Source organism: Sphaerodactylus townsendi, linkage group LG03 (assembly GCF_021028975.2).
Source record: "Sphaerodactylus townsendi isolate TG3544 linkage group LG03, MPM_Stown_v2.3, whole genome shotgun sequence".
Taxonomy (NCBI): Eukaryota; Metazoa; Chordata; class Lepidosauria; order Squamata; family Sphaerodactylidae; genus Sphaerodactylus; species Sphaerodactylus townsendi.
Window position 1 is genome coordinate 61182983 of NC_059427.1, and position 15019 is coordinate 61198001.

The following is a 15019-nucleotide window of genomic DNA, read 5'->3' on the forward strand; positions in this document are numbered from 1 at the left end:
CAGTTACTTTGGTATTTGCTTTGCTTAGTCATGGCTAGACCACAGATAGCTGATCTGCATTTTAGAAGTGTTAGGTAGGACTCTTGGCTAACTACATATAGTCATGTTTCTTGTGACTAGACTTTTTGCCTTTTAAAAGTACCTTCTAAAAGTGAAAAATGTCTGGGGGAAAAGGAACATGAATTAATTTCAGTGAGTCAGAATGCTTATTAATATTTCTAAAAACCAGAGTTGTTATCCAGCAGTTCTCAGTTTCTAGAGCTTCATGGAGTAAGCTTAATCTGAATTTCCTAATTTAATCATAGAATCTTCTTTCACTTTTCTGTAAACACAGGGTGTAAGAAATTGACTGCACTGTCGAATAATTCAGAATGGGCATGTGCAGTTGAATCAGTGCCATATTTCTGTTCATGGCATTGTAGTGCCCTTACAGATCTGGGTTAGAAGTGACAATGGCTGTACAAAAGAAATATACCTTTGTGAGGCTACATGCAGTTAGCACAGTGTTACCAGTTTCTAAATGTGTAGTGTTAACAGGATTCCGTGGCTCATGTGTACACTGAGTTGGTGTGCTACTGATGAATGTGTAGGAGTTGGTGACATACCTTAAACTTTGAGTTGGTGTTGTGTAATGCCAAGTACCTTTCTAGTAGCTGCCTAGGGAGGGAAGGCAGCATAATATAGGTAGCCTGATATTGGAAGCTTAGCAGGGTTGACACTTGGAAGGGACACCACCAATGAAGACTTGTTGAGATTGCTATAACTTTTCTATGACTTCATAGTTCTTTACACATAACTGAGATGCTACAGGTATGCTGTAAAATATTCCTGAATTTGCATGTAAGTTAGAAAATATTATGCATTCTTAGGTGACATATTTTTAGGAATATGGGCTGCCTGAGTTTTTAAGCTGCGAGTTCCAGCAAGGGGAGGATTGGACCATTTGAATTTTCTTGACGTTTCATGTTTACTGCTACTGAGTATTTCCTATCTATATTTTTTCCAATTTACCAAATAAAAATATAAACATCTTCTAGAATAATTTTGAATTCATTTTTAAAAGGTCACATAACTTTTCTGGAAGCTAGTTGGTGCACACAACCATGTCTTAAATTGCTTATTTATTGGTTTAACATATTTATACCTTGCTTTTCTCCCCATGACAGCTTACAACATCATTCTTCTCTCTTACTTTTTACAATAACAACCCTGTGAGGGAGGCTAGGGTGTGAAAGAGTGGCTGGCCCAAGGTCACCCAGTCAGTTTCCATGGCAGACTGGGGATCTGAAACTGGATTTCACAGGTCCTAGTTTAACACTCCTAGCCAGTACACCACACTATCTCCAGAACTGATCAACAAGGGCATCATATGAAGCCAAAATTAAACAAAGAGCCTAATAATTGAGTCAGGCCTAAACAGAGCAGACGAGGTTCTTTTTGCAAACGTTAATGATCGTGTTTTCATTGCACATCCAAGGATTTTTACCCCAGAATTCAGGGACGCATAAATTTTGACTGGTCTTGGAATCAGCAAAAATCTGAGCTTAGAACTAATCCAGGTTTTCTTCCTAGTAGTAAAATTATAGGAAGGGTCAAGGGGCTCATTCCTTTTGCACTCAGTCTCATTCTCACTTTGGTGACTGGTGAATAAATGTATATACATCTGCCAGAGTGCTATAATACACTGGTATCTGTTGCCCATATTGTCATGAGTGACTGACAGCACTGTCATGTACTGGTTGATATAAAATCCTGTTCTGTAAGCTTCTAATTTCTTGGCAGAATTCGTTTCCTTCAAATGTCTTATCTTAAATTCCTACCAGAAATTGTGTATGGAATGGCCATTGGTTTCTCCAAAATAAGTGATCTTTGATTACTAATTGAACTACCTTTCTGTAACAGTTTTGTTCTCATTCTAGGCATAATGTTGGCTAGTCTGGTGGTGATAGTCTTTAGTACCATAACATGCACCAACATTATAAACAGTCCTAATAATATATTCCCACCTTTATCTGGGAGTCCAGGAGCTCATTTCTTTTGGACTAAGTAGAGGTACTATTTCTCAGTAGAGTATTTTGTTCCAACACAACAAAGAATCTTTCCCCTGCATCCCCACCTAGTAGAATTTAATTAGGAATTATTTTATTCTGCTTCACAACTCAATCCCAGCTGCTTCTTTGAGACAGTTACTAAATCAGTTTGTAGTGAGGTTTTATAGAGAGGTTACCTTTGTATAAGGAATGTTGCTGTGGGGCAGGAAGACCTTCTTTGTTAATACTCTTTCCTCTTTTAAGGGCTATAGCTTTATTTTTTTGGCATCTCCCCATGTTTTACAATTGCTTGTAATCCAAGCAAATGCTTCCTGTTTCTTATTCATATAGTAATGCATGCAGAGATTATCTGGAAAAGAATACAGACAATGAAAGTTACGGTAGCTGAGTGACTAAGACATTTGATAAAACCCTGAGCAGCATGTCAGTTAATAGAAAGTAAAGTGGTTCATGTCAGTTGGAGATGCAATAAAGGAGTGATTTCCAGCCTTTTGGTATGGTGACCTATTTAACAAACAAATTTACAGAAGGTCTAAATTTACTTGGCATGGCAAACTAAAGGTCTAAATGTACTTGGCTCATGGTGAACTATCTAACAAACAAAAAAACCCGAGAGCATGCTCCAATTGATAAAACAGGAGAAGGCTGAGGCCCACATTCACAGGCCAACAACTTGGGACCCACAAATTGGAAAATGCTGCTGTAAGGAATATTTCAACTAAACAGACTCTTTCCCTTTATAGCTAGAACTAAGGCCCTTTCCGCACGGACCATAAACAGCGCCCTGGGGATGGCAAAAACGCCGTCCCCAGGGAGCTGTTCACACAGGGGGCGCATCTGCTGCGAAGCCGCCGTTTTCCGACCTCGCTTCCCCAGCGAGGTTTACGGAAAACGGCGGCTTCGAGTCGCTGCCGTGCGAACGGCAGTGGCTCGAAGGCGCCATCCCTCCCCCCTCCGACTGGTCGACCTACCATCTCTGCGGCCGTCCGGCGCGTCGCTGAGGCCTGGGGACATGCCCCCCTGCCCTGCGATGCCGGAGTGGTCATGCAGGGCAGGGGGACGTGTCCCCATGCCTCGGCGACTCACCGGACGGCCGCAAAGATGGTAGGTCAACAGGGCGACGGCGCTCAGCGGCGCCGTCTTCCAGATGGTTTCTGGAACCGTTCGTGCGAACGGTCCCAGGGGGGTTGGGTCGGCGTCATGTACACCGACCCAACCCCCATCGTGGCCGTGCGGAAATGGCCTAAGACACTGTCAGGCAGAGAGTTTATTTCCGATCTTGTACCAGATGTTTAGGGATTTTCCTGGAAGAACCAACAGTACCTCTTGTGCATCCCAGCTGTGAAAACTGATTTTTCTGTGTCCTTCTGAAGGTATTTCTACAACACTTATTTTTTTGCCTTCATTTGTCAATTTAATGGCTGCTTTCCAGATTTTCAAGGAGGGAGTCTTTATGCTCAGCTCTACTCTTTTTTTTTTTATAGAAGCATCATAGGAATGAAATGGAAATATAGTAGCTTGAAGTTTTGAGCCTCTCACTACAGCATCCTAAAGTGCTTGTTCTGTACCCAACCAGTACTAGTTTTCTTACCTTTCAGAAACTTATGTTTACAAATATTCCCATTCATACATGATATCAACTGCTTAGGAAATTACTAGTGTAGACACCCACAATTTATCCTCATATTCACATGGACGCCCATGGCTGCAGCATTTCTACTATGTGGTTTCTACTACTACATTTCTACTATGTGGTTATTCAGTGCAAAAAACAGAGAATGAGATGGGGTAGCATGTAACTTGAATGGCATAATGAAAAAGTCTCTGTGGGGTTGCAGTTACAAACATCTAGAAGTCCACTGAATGCATACATAAAATTAGGTCAATTTTTTTTATTCCACTATGTGTGTAGCTGAGCAAAGGTATATTCAAGACCATATATTAAAAGTACATTTTGTTAACAATATAATCCTAGAGAAAGCAGGCTAACATGGAGCCTGAAATAACATAAAATTGTTTCTTCTTTTCAACCTGTTTTTTAAAATCTCTTTGCTTCAAAAGATTCTACCCCTCATGATAGAGTTGAGAGGTAGCATGCTGTGAAGTATCCAAGTCATACAGTAATAATTATCACTTTTGACAATCCCTACTTAGAATCCAAATCTTTGCTTTTTTTTAAAAAAAGGGATTTGCTATCTTTTGCATGAATTTGCTTTGGTAAGAAGGAGTTGAGATATACCCCAGAGTTTGAGCATCAACCATCATCCTTTATTCTGTTGGTTGTCACAAGGATCTTGCTTTCAAAGCTCTTCCCGTTTTCTCTCAAACAGTCTGTGTGTTTAAAGCAATAGGCTTGGCTGAGTGTGTGTCTGGCCCAAGGTTGCTCAGTTGCCATGACAGAATGGGGATTAGTTTTGGGTATCCCAGATTGTAGTCTGACACTTTAACCACTGCACCATGTTGGCGTACATTCTAGCATTTCCATTTTTGTAGCACTAGCGTGCACATTAAAAATGTTGGATGTCCCTGCAACCTGTGACTCTGGCCTTCCAGAATCTGTACCCTTCCCTGAGGCTTCTGGCTGGAACACCATAGTCGCAGTGGTGATCGCACAGCCCAGGTCCTACTGAGAGGCACTGATTTTCTTAGAAGCCAAGTTGCATTTGTGAGATGTTCCCCTTCCTTTGGCTAGTGGTAGTTCTAATTCCGCTTCTCAGCTAATAGAAAGGTAGTGTTCAGAAACATCCAAGCTAGGAAAGCTTTGTTGCACCTATGGCCATGTCACACATTATGCAGAGGCAAACCTAAATTAGCTGTCGAGCCACCCACAGCCACCTCTTCCAGTTCACTCTGTTCTTCTTCTCCTTTCTGGCCTCTCAGTGCAGCTGTGAAAGAGTTGTGACCTTCTCTTGGGTATTGTCTCCCATGTTGAGAACCAGTAGCTTAGATCATGTTCAGTGGTTTGGACTTTGTTAGCTACACCTTTGTCTGTAAAATATGTAATTCAAATTGTTCATTGTAGAGTGAAAATCTAATCTGAAGCTCTAGTCAGTTCCATTTGCTTTATAGTAGAAGCAAGGAATAAAATTTATGGTGGAATTTACTTGCATGCCCTTTGAACTCCAAACATTATCTTTCTGAAATATCAATATTCCATCCAAATGTCATCCAAAATACCATCCTATTACACTATCTGTGGTTTTGTTACTAAAAGCAACATTAATTTAACCAACATTTCAACTCTCTTTTCCCATTTGGTCATAGATAGTATTGCAAATATGTCTGGATGCTGCTTTCCTGTTAGGGTTCTGCTATTAACATAAGATCTAACTCACTTTTTCTGTTGTAGCCACATTCTCACAAAATTTGCTTTTGAAGTATAGGGGCAGCATTAAGCCTTGATCATTTTAACTTAATGACAGAAGCACCTTTGATCAGCTCAGTTTTCCTGTGTCTTGTGTTTCAAACAAATCACTTTACTGGATAATAGCAAAACACTGATAACTCCATGATGCTATGCCTTTAGGAAGCAGGGGTAATTTGAACTCCATATCTAATGTATTGCATACTGAAGTGGAAAATTGCATGTATCCATTGAAAACTCTGCTTTTTGTCATAGCAGTCTTGTTAGGCAGGCATTAAAATCAGTTTTGAAGACAAATTTAAAAGTCTTTTGCAGTCTCCAATTTTGCAGAAGTACTCATCTATAGGGTAAGCTGCATAAGACCTATACATCCAAATTATCTGCACAACATCACTGCAAATCTTGTTGAAAACAGATAATTCATTTTCAACATCCAATACATTACATTTCTTAAGCTTATACTGGTAATTGTTTGAAATTGATACAATGTATTTTACTTCCATTCTGTAAGGATTAACTTGAATTATACTTTAGCTGATTCTACTTTAGTGGGGGGTTCCTCGTGATTGTGTTCTTCCTGAGCATGACTTATGGGGTTTCTAGGATTTTCCCATTTAAGCTGCAACAAAATACTCCTTTGTTCCAATTTAAAAAGGAAAACAGCATTGTAAAAAGGATTGCCTTCAGCAATCCTTAAAGGGGTCTGTACTTAGTCCTGTTTTCAAAATGGTGGCTCCAAGATCCAGCATTTCACTTTTAGCTGTTTTTTTTAAAGGCTCAGGTGTTGGAGAGAGGAAGGATTTTTGGGCTGTGGAGATATCTGGCAAATCTCATCAGAGTGGCACTTCTGGAGAGGGTTGGAGGCAACAGGGAGCAGTGCACGGATGTATGGTACACACTCATCTATCACCCTTGTGGTCCTATCCCCTTTTAGAGACAGCCTTTATGTTGTGCCAGATGAGGTCTCCAGTTAGCCCCGGGCTTGTATTCACATATATTAAGGATCCATGATTGGCTGCTTTTAATTAGGGACTACCTCCTGTACACTGTGAGAAGTGAACCAAATGTGTTCTCTATCCCCCCCACCCCCACCCCCACCCCCCGCGCGCGCGCAAACCAACAGTACTATACATAGCGGGTGAAAATGTGTCGATAGAGCTAAACCTAAAATGTCTAGGGTGTATATATATGGTAGAAATCTTAATGTAGGATTTCAACCATGTTAATAGAGCTGTTCATATTGGTTATTACAGACCATGTAGATACTTGCTGGTACTCAGAGATAAGGGCAGTGTACTAGGTAGGTATAATATACTTCTGGCAGACAAGTCAACAGTTCAATACAGCATTAGCAGTTGCTGTGAAATACAGCCATAATTTCATATCTGTTATTTCTAAAAGATCCATATCTTTTAATCTTCAAAAAGATCTTTCCCATCTGCTATACGTTATTCTGTAGTAAGGACAATCTCAATTCCCCCCCATCCGATTTTACAACTTCAGTGGGAATCCACGATATAAATATGAAGCTTTTTACTTTTAAACATAATCATGGGTGTTCTGTAGTATGCAGAAAATGAATGCAATCCACCAACACAGCTGTGGACATGTTAACTAGGTCATGTGCCACAACTGGTGACCCAGATGGGATGTATATTACAAGATTTGTTCTTCATGGTCTCTGGAACTACACAAATGGACTCTGCCCCTTGCAGAGTTCAGTTTGCAAACTTCTATGTCTAGCTTGTAAGTGTGAAAATACTTTCCCCTCAGAAATACAGTCTTGATGATGCATTCCTGATTGAGAAGCTGAGACACTTTCCATGACAGTTATCTTTTGTTAAGCAAACAAAACAGCTTTTGGTATCTTCTTTCTCTGTCTTCATTAATACTGGGAGCATTAGAGCAAAACTTCAAAGGTTGAAATTTGTAGCTTGTTGTAAAGGTTTCCAAATTGAAGCTCTGCACAGGAAGAAATGTAAAGATGACCATTTGAAGAACATCAGTTAACAGGTAAGCAATCTGTTTTTTTCTGTCAGCACAGTGGCACCCCTGTAAACAGTGTGATCCACATGAGTATTTGTAACCAGATGCTTCTCAGCTATATATACTGAGAGCTGTTTCTATGCATGGGCCTCCTTTGATGGATCAGGCTATGTATACTTACTAAAGAGAACCACAGAAGCCTAAAAGATAGACATTCCATAGAAATCACATTTTTATATGGACTACTCGTTGGTAACCCAGCTTTGATTCACTGTAGAATAAACAATCCAGGCTGTTCCTAAGAAGAAATTCTTGAGTCCTATGTGAATTTTATTAAGTTGGAGGCTGCCATTTGTTGAGCCACCCTTTCTACCAGGAGCAAAGATCACCTTCAGTGGCCTGGGAAATCTGGCAAGCTTGACATAAATATTTAGCCAGATAATTCATTTTAAAATATAAATCAAATCTAAAATCATTTCTTTGAAGCACAGGCAAAAGGAATAGTTATTGGCAGACTGTTTATGGTGTCAATCAAAGTTGTTACCTCTTAATGCTGTATGGCTTTGGCTGGGCTACTTGAATGACCACCTCCTCCCATATTCAGTCTACGAGTTCAAACCTGCCTATCTTGCTCTGCTCTCTGTGGCCCTGTTACAATCTTTGAAGTTGACAGGGATGGCAACTAGAGACAAGGCATTTTCAGTAGTGACATATTCCCCTTGAGCTCCATTTGGCATCTACTACAGAGTATTTTAGTGCCAGGCAAAAACATATCTTTTTTGGTAGGCTTTATACCCTTTTAAAAATATTTTCAGCTGTTTTATAGCCTTTTGGAAAGCTAAAAACATTAAATAGTGAAATACATACAAAATAATAGTGGTTAGCTTTTTTGGTATTCATGAAAGAGCAGAATTAGAATGACAGTGTAGTGCCTTTACTGAAAACCAAATGCTGCAATCCTATACAGAATTAATCCTGTCCAAGTCTGTTTAGTTCAGTGAACTAGAGTAACTCTCTTTAGGATTGCACTGTTAAGGAATTTGAGGATCAACATGTTAGGATGTGAGATGACAATAAATGAAGCTCAGAAAATATTGCTATTGAAGTCTTGTCTTGCTAAATAGCACAGCACCACGTCTTAATCTTCAGGGAGAATTAATTGCTTTTGATGTGTTCAAAAATAAAGGCAAGGTTTTTTTCTTTAACCCACTTGGTTTGCAACTTTTTGCAAGATACCCTGATCTAACTTTAATCCTTTTGATCAATTAAAAAACATTCTATGGACTTTGTTGTTAATCTGTAAACCATGTTAAGCAGACAAATTAAATTAATCTAGTGTCTCTCTATGAACTCTCCAAGCTGCTGTTTTGTGTGCTATTTCATATTTAGATATTGCAGCTTTAGGGTGAATTCACATGTATATTTTGATCAGGTGCAGTCTGCGTATGAATTTGATTGTCTCATCTAACTACAGGGATGTGTTTGTTTAAAGATTTATATTCTGTACTTTTCAATATATGCCTGAGGCAGTCACTTATGTGCAACGGAACAAAAAAGGTGTTGACTTCTAGAGCTGTTAACATATCATATAAAATTTTCCACTGTGAAATGCTAAATTAAGCATGTGTGGAACTAGTCTTAAAAAATCCAAATTAGTAACTGGTTTTTAGTTTTAAAGATAAAGCTTTTCGTTTCATGAAGGTGACTGCCTCATGACTACACTGCTGGTGGATAGCGCTAAGAAAGAGAAGTTGTGGTAGTCATGAGCTTTAACTGGGTGCTATACTTCTGCATGGAGCAGGTGATGAAATGCTCTTATACACACATTACCCACGTGCACTTGGAAAATTAGAACATGAGGAAAATGTCTAGGCTAACATAAGAAAAGCCACGCTGGATCAGCTAAGACCCATCAAGTTCAGTGGTCTGTTCACACAGTGGCCAACTAGGTTCCTCTGGGCTGGGAACCTGTTTCCTGACATCTCACATTGATTTGTGGAGGATTACTTACAGGAGTCGGACTGAGTGTTACAGTCTGGCTCCAGGTTTGCCACAGTGAAATCAACTGTGTTTATGCTTCTCATGTCTGTCATCCGCTTCTAAAAGAATGGATAAGTGATTTACTTGTGTTGAAAAATGAACAAGTTGAGTAAAGAGTCCTTCATGAGCTCTCCATGCTCCATTGTTTGGAGTGCTTTTCTTCAGCTACTGGACTTATACCTTACTTAGGCCAAGCTTGGAACCCTGAGCTTGGAAAATATGGAGGTAAAGTGTTGGGCTCACCTTCCTCATTCATGTGCACTTTTTTGTTGTAAAGAAGTAGGCTTCTCTCCTCTCTTTTCAGTCTGTATGGTGGATATTCAAATGCAAATAAAAATAAATAAAGCAAATTAACAACCTTGGGCTGCCCTGTACTGTCCATTTGGGCCTGTAACCCAGGCAAGGTGTGAGATGAACAGCAGGCAATCTTTCTGTTAACTTTAAACAAAAATTCCTTGCAGCACATGCATTAAGGCAGTTTCTTAGGCCTTATGAAAATGTTTGAATTTATTTATTTGATTTCTAAACCGCCCTCCCCCTAGGGGCCCAGGGCGGTGAACAACAATTATTAAAAAAACGCTTAAAACGTAACATAAAATTGATTAGCAGCAATAAAACCCGGAACTGTACAGCTTTTGATGGCGTTCCCCCCTCCCCCCTCCCTACCATTATGCCCATGGGAGGCCAGATGAAATGGCAGTGATGTATTTAACCAGGCTGGCCAGATGCCTGGCGGAACAGGTCCATCTTACAGGCCCTGTGAAAACTGTGCAGATCCCACAGGGCCCTGATCTCCCTTGGAAGCCTGTTCCACCAGGTAGGGGCCAGGGCTGTAAAAGCCCTGGCCCTTGTAGAGGCCAGCCTGGTAGCTTTAGGGCCAGGGATCACCAGGAGGTCCTCCTCCGATGAACGGAGGAGAGGAAGATTGTGGCAACTGTATTGAGAAGCAGTTTATCCCCAGGTTAAAACATTTTGTGACAGGGAAGAGAAACCATCAAGGCATTATAACTTCAGACGAAATGACTTTATTGATTTGATTTTGACTCAAATGCGTAGTTCAGTCATGACAGACAAAGAAAAGAAATACAGAATTTAAAATGTGCTCATTTAATCTGAATTACATGGACCTTATTCAGTGAACTTGTAAATGTATTGCTGGCTGATCTGGTGCTATTACTATACTCAGACAATACGTCACATAGTTATCTCTGGTTATCTTGTTTATACTTCATCATGTTGCCTAACATTCCAGATCTTGGGGGGTGGGGAAAGGTTGATGAATAGAGCTATGAGCTGAGCTATTTGAGAGATGCAGATATGCTGTGCCCCAGCCCAGCTGCTTGCTGAAACAAAGAGAGACATTCTAAGTGGTGCAATGAATATGCATTCACTATGTGTGCGATTCTGTCGTAGGCCAGACACAGGCCCGTACAGTAATGCATTTGGAAGACTTGGGGTATGGCCCTGGGGATTTTTTAAAAGTGCATTTGTTTTATCAGTGGGTTACCCTGCCAGTGGGATGATGTCAGTCTGGTTACCACAGAATGTGGTCAGACACAGAGAGACAAATGCAGTGTGTGAAATAGTATTTTGTTTTGGGAGTCTGAGCTGTGGTTTTTTTGTCCCTTTCTGAAACTCCGTTGCTTTGAAGAGTGAAAGGCTTGAAAAGCTGCATGTGTGAGAAAATGAAATTCACATGTTGGGATGCCATATTTTGTCTGTATGTGAACCTGTCCTCAGTCTCTTGGCCTTGGGAAGGGTTTTCATATATTAGTGAAATTAACAGTCAAATGTGTAGTCACTTCTGCATTGAAAGGTTGGTGCGGAAGGAGGAGTAGGCTATATTTGTATCTGCAGTCTGTGCAAGCTCACCTTTGAATGTTAGAAGAAATTGTGCTGTACAAATGTAGAAGTGGTTGCATATTCAGCTGGCTATGGTCTTGCAGAAAAATCCAAAGCAGCTTTGAGCTTTTTTGTGTGTGTTAATGCTCTTTGAACACTATTGCAGATATTTTTGAGAGTATATGTAAAGCTTTTTGACACTGTTCAATAGCATTTAATTGACTGGTAGTTGGGATGTGGCAGGAGATTCTATTCACTGGCACTAGACCAGATTTATTTTCTTATGTTGAAAATGTATCAGTGTCTGTTGGTTAATGTGTATTTGTTGTATTGCAATGAATTAGCAGAGTAAATAATAGGACAGACATGTGAGTGAGTTGTTTGGTAGAACTTGACTAGATAACAAATGAATTTACACTAAATATAGGAACAGCAAACTCTAGCTATGCAAGTGCTCAGTCTGGGTGTCTGTTCAGTATACCTATGCCTGTGTGTCTGCCTCTCCTCTTTTGTTGGAAGAAGCAGAGTGATCTTTCCAGAAGCTTAGATTATTCTAGTCATGTGACTTCAGCAGTTAACTGTTACTTGACTGAATGAGGCAGGCACTTGTAAAATTCTGACAGTATTCCTATTAGATTGTTTCATCAAGTATCAGAAAATTTCAGAGGAGTCCTTTAGCATAAGAAGTAGGATGAAAGTGATATTGGAAGTATCAAACCACTTCAAGTGCTCTAGAGTTCACCTTTTGAAGTTGTTGCCAGTTGGCCTCTCAGAGTATATACAGATATTATAAAATAGAAGAAACAGCTTCTTACAGTTTGCGAATAACTGATTGCATGAGATCTATTAAACTAAAAGAACTGCTGCTGAAGTTTTATAATACAGTTAGAGTACCTGAGCTACAGAATTAAAAACCCTCTTTATTAAGCCCTCTTTTTGAACAGTTATATGAGATTTTAAATTGTTGAGGATTTGCCCAATAGTTCTGTGTGACTCATGTTTGTGTATGTAACTTGGATTTTCATATTTCTGTGCTAATCATATTTCTGTGCTAATCACCAACTTCAACTGGAAAGTATTAGAAATGTAAAAGAGCTTTAAAGTCTACAGATTTGTAGTGTTAAGGTTTATAAGTATCCTTTCTGCACTCCCGAAGAAAGGGAGGAAGGTGGGGGAGAAGTAATCCATCATAATTAGAGTTATTCATAATTTGTGGTTAACACAGCAGGATGTTTGGCTTCATAGTGCTTGGGTGACTGTGGAGCACACATCTTTTGCTTTTAGTGTTCAGATGGAAAGTTACAGTTTAGCTTTAGTGCCAGGGTCCTGAAGAGAAGTCATGGCTTGTGGTATATTTACACAGTATATTTGCTAGTTCATATCTTGCCTACTAAATTAACAAATGTTTATTTTTTACTTGTAAACATAGTGGTGACGAGTCCCTGGTGGTTCCTTTCACAACAAAATAGTATTTGTTGCGTATAGTAAACAGATCTACTTTTTATGTGATACATCAGCTAGAATATGAAAATACATGGCAGTAGCACAGTTATTTTTGTAGGCATGGTATGCTACTGATCTACTTTTCTTGTGCCTTTTTTAATGTGAAGTAATTAAAAGAGAGAGGAGGAGGAAACTCTTTAAATGTAAAACCCTTGAAGAAAGATAGCTGTGTATGTATCTCATGAAACTTGGGTAATTGGCTTCTTACATTTAGATTAAAGAAGCATCAGTTGCACAACCAGTTTGAACCCTTGTGAGTTTTGTAGCCTTAACTTCACAAGAAGAGCCCTGCTGGATCAGACCAATAGTCTATCTAGGACAGCATCAACTGACCTGGAAGGCCAACAAACTGAGCATAAAGGCCAAGACCTTCCACTGAAGTTGTCTCCTAGCACTGTTATTCCTGGTTTTCTCTCTCTCTATATGGAGATTGCTTTTGTTCATAATGGCCAATAGCAATGTATGGATCTCCATGAACTTGTTTAACCCTCTCTTAAAACCAACTACTCTTGTGCTATAATTATGGTCAATGGCCGCGAATTTATTTATTTATTTATTTATTGTTTCGATTTATAAACCGCCCCATCCCCTGGGGGAATTTCACAATCAAATCATGAATTGATTAAGGAGGTAATTTCTCCATCCTGAATCTGTTGCCCATTACCTTAATTGGCTTCCCCTATGTTCTACCTTTTTGTGAGAGGGTGTCCTTCTCCCTGTGAATTGAGTTCGTGAGAATTTTGGATGCTTTCAGGCCTATGTGTCTGAATATGAAAGAAGTGAGAGCAGTTCTTACTTGCTACGTAGGACAAAAATGGACTTATCCTGCCCTGGTGTAATTATTCAGGGAAATGTATTGTCGAAGGCTTTCACAGCCGGAATCATTGGGGTGCTGTGTGGTTTCCGGGCTGTATGGCCGTGTTCTAGCAGCATTCTCTCCTGACGTTTCGCCTGCATCTGTGGATTCAGCTGAAGATGCCAGCCACAGATGCAGGCGAAACGTCAGGAGAGAATGCTGCTAGAACATGGCTATTCAGGGAAAAACAAGTGATGCAATTTGGTTCTTTAAGACGGACTTTAGGAGATACTGCTCTGTCTTTATTTGACTTGAAAGTATTTTTAAGAGGCCAGCCTACAAGTTGTGCTGGTATTAATACTACTGTATGTTCTCTGTTGAGTGGACCATTTTTTATCCTCCAGGTTTCATTTTTTTAATACAGTTGGCAAAACAATAGTCTTGAGCAGATCATTATCTTTCATCACAACCTATCTCACAGTTGTTTTGGGAGGCTCAACTATTGCTTTGAACTAAGCGAGAAAGTGAAAACAATTGGTAACAAATAATAATTTGTGAGTGAATAATATAATTTGAGCTTATTACTGTCTGATTTAAAATTAACTCAGGAACATGGCTTAATTATTTTTGTACTTTAGCACAAATATTTTGTTTTCTACACAGGGACATGGATGTATAATTTTGTTATTGCTCCTGCAGCTGCACCTGCAGCAAAATGGCATAGCAGGTTCCCGTCTTCCAAAATCCCCATAGCAGGTCCCCCTCTTCCAATAGCTTCCATGCCCTTGTCCCCTAGCAGTGGTGAGCACTTTCCCATGCCATGAGGGTTTTTCCCCAAGTTTTTAAAATTGGCAGTTGTATATTGTTACAACAGTCTTTGCATAAAGTTATCTCAGTTCCCAGATTTCATTTTTAAAAGCATAAACATCTAGCTCCTTTCATTGCAAAGAGACACCTTTCTCCTTATAGGTTATCAACAAAAGGGAATAGAGACCAACTTAAAAAATTAAACTCAAAATGCAGAGAACTTGATGCACAGGTTTTTGAAATGCTGTAACAATATTTAATTGCTAATTTAAAAAACGAAATAAAAGGCAAGGTGGAATGACCACAACTGGAATCAAAGAGGCTACCATGTTGGCAAGATTGGGAAAATCCAGATTTTTTTCACCCACATAGTGGTAATTCAGGCTTTTCCTTAACTTTTTTCAAAACTTTGCAGCAAAACAGGTTTGGGAAAGAGTGTAGAATGGCTATGGAAAACCCAGCAGGTATACAGCCCCACCACAATATTGTGGCCAATAGCTTTTAACCATAGTCACATAATGTGGTATGGAAAAAGCCTTTGTTTGATAATGCAAAGATTTTTGTAAATTGTGAAGATGATCATTTGCCTACTCGTGTACTTTTGATTGCAGTTTTCAGATTTGCATTCCA

The 15019-nt window shown here is 39.6% G+C and overlaps 1 protein-coding gene across 2 annotated transcripts in view; it reads left to right on the plus strand.

The window, feature by feature from the left end:
• VGLL4 (vestigial like family member 4) overlaps positions 1 to 15019 on the plus strand; it is a 110785-nt gene that overhangs the window by 58659 nt on the left and 37107 nt on the right. The gene's annotated exons all lie outside the window — the stretch shown is intronic.